The sequence below is a fragment of the Pagrus pagrus genome, assembly GCF_965226575.1.
Source record: "Pagrus pagrus genome assembly, chromosome: 17".
NCBI lineage: Eukaryota > Metazoa > Chordata > Actinopteri > Spariformes > Sparidae > Pagrus > Pagrus pagrus.
Genome location: NC_140201.1, coordinates 3,934,232 through 3,941,733, shown reverse-complemented (window position 1 = coordinate 3,941,733; position 7,502 = coordinate 3,934,232).

Below are 7,502 nucleotides of genomic sequence, written 5' to 3'. Positions count from 1 at the left end.
AGAGGTGATGTGTTGCAAGATATCAGTCAGTGAGCTTTTTATTTGTCAGAAGGCTCCTTTAACAGAGATACAGGGTCTGTGTTTAAGCCATGTATAGTTTTTATTGGATTTTAGTGGAATTTCTATTTTTCATGAATATTTTAAAGAAACGTCATCATTTTTCATGAAAACGTCGGCAGCACAGCAGTCCCCATTCGATTCGGGTGGAATTTGTATTTTTGGTGAATATTTTAAAGAAAAGCAGCCATTTTTCATGAAAACCTTGGACGATTTTTTCAATAGCTTCCAGGTCTTTGGACCGATTGACTCGAAATTTCTCCCAAACGTGGTCCTATACTGGCTGAACGAGACACAGCAGTCCCCATCCGATTCGGGTGGAATTTGTATTTTTGGTGAATATTTTAGTGAAAAGCGACGATTTTTCATGTAAACCTCGGAAGATTTTTTCAATAGCTTCCAGGTCTTTGGACCGATTGACTCGAAATTTCTTCCAAACGTGGTCCTATACTGGCTGAACGAGACACAGCAGTCCCCATTGAATTCGGGTGGAATTTGTATTTTTGGTGAATATTTTAGTGAAAGGGGGCCATTTTTCATGAAAACCTCGGCCGATTTTTTCAATAGCTTCCAGGTCTTTGGACCGATTGACTCGAAATTTCTTCCAAACGTGGTCCTATACTGGCTGAACGAGACACAGCAGTCCCCATTGAATTCGGGTGGAATTTGTATTTTTGGTGAATATTTTCGTGAAATGGGGCCATTTTTCATGAGAACATTGGCCGATTTTTTCAAAAAAAAAAAAAAAAAAAAACCTCGACCGATTTTTTCAATAGCTTCCAGGTCTTTGGACCGATTGACTCGAAATTTCTCCCAAACGTGGTCCTATACTGGCTGAACGAGACACAACAGTCCCCATTGAATTCGGGTGGAATTTGTATTTTTGGTGAATATTTTAGTGAAAAGCGCTGATTTTTCATGAAAACCTCGGCCGATTTTTTTCAATAGCTTCCAGGTCTTTGGACCGATTGACTCGAAATTTCTCCCAAACGTGGTCCTATACTGGCTGAACGAGACACAGCAGTCCCCATCCGATTCGGGTGGAATTTGTATTTTTGGTGAATATTTTAGTGAAAGGGGCGCCATTTTTCATGAGAACCTCGGCCGGTTTTTTCAATAGCTTCCAGGTCTTTGGACCGATTGACTCGAAATTTCTCCCAAACGTGGTCCTATACTGGCTGAACGAGACACAGCAGTCCCCATCCGATTCGGGTGGAATTTGTATTTTTGGTGAATATTTTAGTGAAAGGGCGCCATTTTTCATGAGAACCTCGGCCGATTTTTTCAATAGCTTCCAGGTCTTTGGACCGATTGACTCGAAATTTCTCCCAAACGTGGTCCTATACTGGCTGAACGAGACACAGCAGTCCCCATTGAATTCGGGTGGAATTTGTATTTTTGGTGAATATTTTAGTGAAAGGGGGCCATTTTTCATGAAAACCTCGGCAGATTTTTTCAATAGCTTCCAGGTCTTTGGACCGATTGACTCGAAATTTCTCCCAAACGTGGTCCTATACTGGCTGAACGAGACACAGCAGTCCCCATTGAATTCGGGTGGAATTTGTATTTTTGGTGAATATTTTAGTGAAAAGCGATGATTTTTCATGAAAACCTCGGCCGATTTTTTCAATAGCTTCCAGGTCTTTGGACCGATTGACTCGAAATTTCTCCCAAACGTGGTCCTATACTGGCTGAACGAGACACATCAGTCCCCATTGAATTCGGGTGGAATTTGTATTTTTGGTGAATATTTTAGTGAAAGGGCGCCATTTTTCATGAGAACCTCGGCCGGTTTTTTCAATAGCTTCCAGGTCTTTGGACCGATTGACTCGAAATTTCTCCCAGACGTGGTCCTATACTGGCTGAACGAGACACAGCAGTCCCCATTGGATTCGGGTGGAATTTGTATTTTTGGTGAATATTTTAGTGAAAAGCGACGATTTTTCATGAGAACACTGGCCGATTTTTTCAAAAAAAAAAAACCTCGGACGATTTTTTCAATACCTTCCAGGTCTTTGGACCGATTGACTCAAAAATTCTCCCAAACGTGGTCCTATACTGGCTGAACGAGACACAGCAGTCCCCATTGAATTCGGGTGGAATTTGTATTTTGGGTGAATATTTTAGTGAAATGGGGCCATTTTTCATGAGAACAGTGGCCGATTTTTAAAAAAAAAAAACCTCGGCCGATTTTTTCAATAGCTTCCAGGTCTTTGGACCGATTGACTCGAAATTTCTCCCAAACGTGGTCCTATACTGGCTGAACGAGACACATCAGTCCCCATTGAATTCGGGTGGAATTTGTATTTTTGGTGAATATTTTAGTGAAAGGGCGCCATTTTTCATGAGAACCTCGGCCGGTTTTTTCAATAGCTTCCAGGTCTTTGGACCGATTGACTCGAAATTTCTCCCAAACGTGGTCCTATACTGGCTAAACGAGACACAGCAGTCCCCATTGAATTCGGGTGGAATTTGTATTTTTGGTGAATATTTTAGTGAAAAGCGCTGATTTTTCATGAAAACCTCGGCCGATTTTTTTCAATAGCTTCCAGGTCTTTGGACCGATTGACTCGAAATTTCTCCCAAACGTGGTCCTATACTGGCTGAACGAGACACAGCAGTCCCCATTGAATTCGGGTGGAATTTGTATTTTTGGTGAATATTTTAGTGAAAGGGGGCCATTTTTCATGAAAACCAAGGACGATTTATTCAATAGCTTCCAGGTCTTTGGACCGATTTACTCGAAATTTCTCCCAAACGTGGTCCTATACTGGCTGAACGAGACACAGCAGTCCCCATTGAATTCGGGTGGAATTTGTATTTTTGGTGAATATTTTAGTGAAATGGGGCCATTTTTCATGAAAACCTCGGCCGATTTTTTTCAATAGCTTCCAGGTCTTTGGACCGATTGACTCGAAATTTCTCCCAAACGTGGTCCTATACTGGCTGAACGAGACACAGCAGTCCCCATTGAATTCGGGTGGAATTTGTATTTTTGGTGAATATTTTAGTGAAAGGGGGCCATTTTTCATGAAAACCAAGGACGATTTATTCAATAGCTTCCAGGTCTTTGGACCGATTTACTCGAAATTTCTCCCAAACGTGGTCCTATACTGGCTGAACGAGACACAGCAGTCCCCATTGAATTCGGTTGGAATTTGTATTTTTGGTGAATATTTTAGTGAAATGGGGCCATTTTTCATGAAAACCTCGGCCGATTTTTTCAATAGCTTCCAGGTCTTTGGACCGATTGACTCGAAATTTCTCCCAAACGTGGTCCTATACTGGCTGAACGAGACACAGCAGTCCCCATTGAATTCGGGTGGAATTTGTATTTTTGGTGAATATTTTAGTGAAATGGGGCCATTTTTCATGAAAACCTCGGCCGATTTTTTCAATAGCTTCCAGGTCTTTGGACCGATTGACTCGAAATTTCTCCCAAACGTGGTCCTATACTGGCTGAACGAGACACATCAGTCCCCATTGAATTCGGGTGGAATTTGTATTTTTGGTGAATATTTTAGTGAAAGGGCGCCATTTTTCATGAGAACCTCGGCCGGTTTTTTCAATAGCTTCCAGGTCTTTGGACCGATTGACTCGAAATTTCTCCCAAACGTGGTCCTATACTGGCTGAACGAGACACAGCAGTCCCCATTGAATTCGGGTGGAATTTGTATTTTTTGGCGACGATTTTTCATGAAAACCTCGGCCGATTTTTTCAATAGCTTCCAGGTCTTTGGACCGATTGACTCGAAATTTCTCCCAAACGTGGTCCTATACTGGCTGAACGAGACACAGCAGTCCCCATTGAATTCGGGTGGAATTTGTATTTTTGGTGAATATTTTAAAGAAAAGCAGCCATTTTTCATGAAAACCACGGCCGATTTTTTCAATAGCTTCCAGGTCTTTGGACCGATTGACTCGAAATTTCTCCCAAACGTGGTCCTATACTGGCTGAACGAGACACAGCAGTCCCCATTGAATTCGGGTGGAATTTGAATTTTTGGTGAATATTTTAGTGAAATGGGGCCATTTTTCATGAAAACCTCGGCCGATTTTTTTCAATAGCTTCCAGGTCTTTGGACCGATTGACTCGAAATTTCTCCCAAACGTGGTCCTATACTGGCTGAACGAGACACAGCAGTCCCCATTGAATTCGGGTGTAATTTGTATTTTTGGTGAATATTTTAGTGAAAAGCGACGATTTTTCATGAGAACCTCGGCCGATTTTTTCAATAGCTTCCAGGTCTTTGGACCGATTGACTCGAAATTTCTCCCAAACGTGGTCCTATACTGGCTGAACGAGACACAGCAGTCCCCATTGAATTCGGGTGGAATTTGTATTTTTGGTGAATATTTTAGTGAAAGGGGGCCATTTTTCATGAAAACCTCGGCCGATTTTTTCAATAGCTTCCAGGTCTTTGGACCGATTGACTCGAAATTTCTCCCAAACGTGGTCCTATACTGGCTGAACGAGACACAGCAGTCCCCATTGAATTCGGGTGGAATTTGTATTTTTGGTGAATATTTTAAAGAAAATCAGCCATTTTTCATGAAAACCTCGGACTGGCTAAACGAGACACAGCAGTCCCCATTGAATTCGGGTGGAATTTGTATTTTTGGTGAATATTTTAGTGAAATGGGGCCATTTTTCATGAGAACATTGGCCGATTTTTTCAAAAAAAAAAAAACCTCGACCGATTTTTTCAATAGCTTCCAGGTCTTTGGACCGATTGACTCGAAATTTCTCCCAAACGTGGTCCTATACTGGCTGAACGAGACACAGCAGTCCCCATTGAATTCTGGTGGAATTTGTATTTTTGGTGAATATTTTAGTGAAAGGGGGCCATTTTTCATGAAAACCTCGGACGATTTTTTCAATAGCTTCCAGGTCTTTGGACCGATTGACTCGAAATTTCTCCCAAACGTGGTCCTATACTGGCTGAACGAGACACAGCAGTCCCCATCCGATTCGGGTGGAATTTGTATTTTTGGTGAATATTTTAGTGAAAGGGGGCCATTTTTCATGAAAACCTCGGCCGATTTTTTCAATAGCTTCCAGGTCTTTGGACAGATTGACTCAAAATTTCTCCCAAACGTGGTCCTATACTGGCTGAACGAGACACAGCAGTCCCCATTGAATTCGGGTGGAATTTGTATTTTTGGTGAATATTTTAAAGAAAATCAGCCATTTTTCATGAAAACCTCGGACTGGCTAAACGAGACACAGCAGTCCCCATTGAATTCGGGTGGAATTTGTATTTTTGGTGAATATTTTAGTGAAATGGGGCCATTTTTCATGAGAACATTGGCCGATTTAAAAAAAAAAAAAAAACCTCGGCCGACTTTTTCAATAGCTTCCAGGTCTTTGGACCGATTGACTCGAAATTTCTCCCAAACGTGGTCCTATACTGGCTGAACGAGACACAGCAGTCCCCATTGAATTCGGGTGGAATTTGTATTTTTGGTGAATATTTTAGTGAAAGGGGGCCATTTTTCATGAAAACCTCGGACGATTTTTTCAATAGCTTCCAGGTCTTTGGACCGATTGACTCGAAATTTCTCCCAAACGTGGTCCTATACTGGCTGAACGAGACACAGCAGTCCCCATTGAATTCTGGTGGAATTTGTATTTTTGGTGAATATTTTAGTGAAAGGGGGCCATTTTTCATGAAAACCTCGGACGATTTTTTCAATAGCTTCCAGGTCTTTGGACCGATTGACTCGAAATTTCTCCCAAACGTGGTCCTATACTGGCTGAACGAGACACAGCAGTCCCCATTGAATTCGGGTGGAATTTGTATTTTTGGTGAATATTTTAGTGAAAGGGGGCCATTTTTCATGAAAACCTCGGCCGATTTTTTCAATAGCTTCCAGGTCTTTGGACCGATTGACTCGAAATTTCTCCCAAACGTGGTCCTATACTGGCTGAACGAGACACAGCAGTCCCCATTGAATTCGGGTGGAATTTGTATTTTTGGTGAATATTTTAGTGAAAGGGGGCCATTTTTCATGAAAACCTCGGCCGATTTTTTCAATAGCTTCCAGGTCTTTGGACCGATTGACTCGAAATTTCTCCCAAACGTGGTCCTATACTGGCTGAACGAGACACAGCAGTCCCCATTGAATTCGGGTGTAATTTGTATTTTTGGTGAATATTTTAGTGAAAAGCGACGATTTTTCATGAAAACCTCGGCCGATTTTTTCAATAGCTTCCAGGTCTTTGGACCGATTGACTCGAAATTTCTCCCAAACGTGGTCCTATACTGGCTGAACGAGACACAGCAGTCCCCATTGAATTCGGGTGGAATTTGTATTTTTGGTGAATATTTTAAAGAAAATCAGCCATTTTTCATGAAAACCTCGGACTGGCTAAACGAGACACAGCAGTCCCCATTGAATTCGGGTGGAATTTGTATTTTTGGTGAATATTTTCGTGAAATGGGGCCATTTTTCATGAGAACATTGGCCGATTTTTTCAAAAAAAAAAAAACCTCGACCGATTTTTTCAATAGCTTCCAGGTCTTTGGACAGATTGACTCGAAATTTCTCCCAAACGTGGTCCTATACTGGCTGAACGAGACACCGCAGTCCCCATTGAATTCGGGTGGAATTTGTATTTTTGGTGAATATTTTAAAGAAAAGCAGCCATTTTTCATGAAAACCTCGGACTGGCTAAACGAGACACAGCAGTCCCCATTGAATTCGGGTGGAATTTGTATTTTTGGTGAATATTTTAGTGAAATGGGGCCATTTTTCATGAGAACATTGGCCGATTTTTTCAAAAAAAAAAAAACCTCGACCGATTTTTTCAATAGCTTCCAGGTCTTTGGACCGATTGACTCGAAATTTCTCCCAAACGTGGTCCTATACTGGCTGAACAGACACAGCAGTCCCCATTGAATTCGGGTGGAATTTGTATTTTTGGTGAATATCTTCGTGAAAGGGGGCCATTTTTCATGAAAACCTCGGACGATTTTTTCAATAGCTTCCAGGTCTTTGGACCGATTGACTCGAAATTTCTCCCAAACGTGGTCCTATACTGGCTGAACGAGACACAGCAGTCCCCATTGAATTCTGGTGGAATTTGTATTTTTGGTGAATATTTTAGTGAAAGGGGGCCATTTTTCATGAAAACCTCGGACGATTTTTTCAATAGCTTCCAGGTCTTTGGACCGATTGACTCGAAATTTCTCCCAAACGTGGTCCTATACTGGCTGAACGAGACACAGCAGTCCCCATTGAATTCGGGTGGAATTTGTATTTTTGGTGAATATTTTAAAGAAAAGCAGCCATTTTTCATGAAAACCTCGGACTGGCTAAACGAGACACAGCAGTCCCCATTGAATTCGGGTGGAATTTGTATTTTTGGTGAATATTTTAGTGAAATGGGGCCATTTTTCATGAGAACATTGGCCGATTTTTTCAAAAAAAAAAAAACCTCG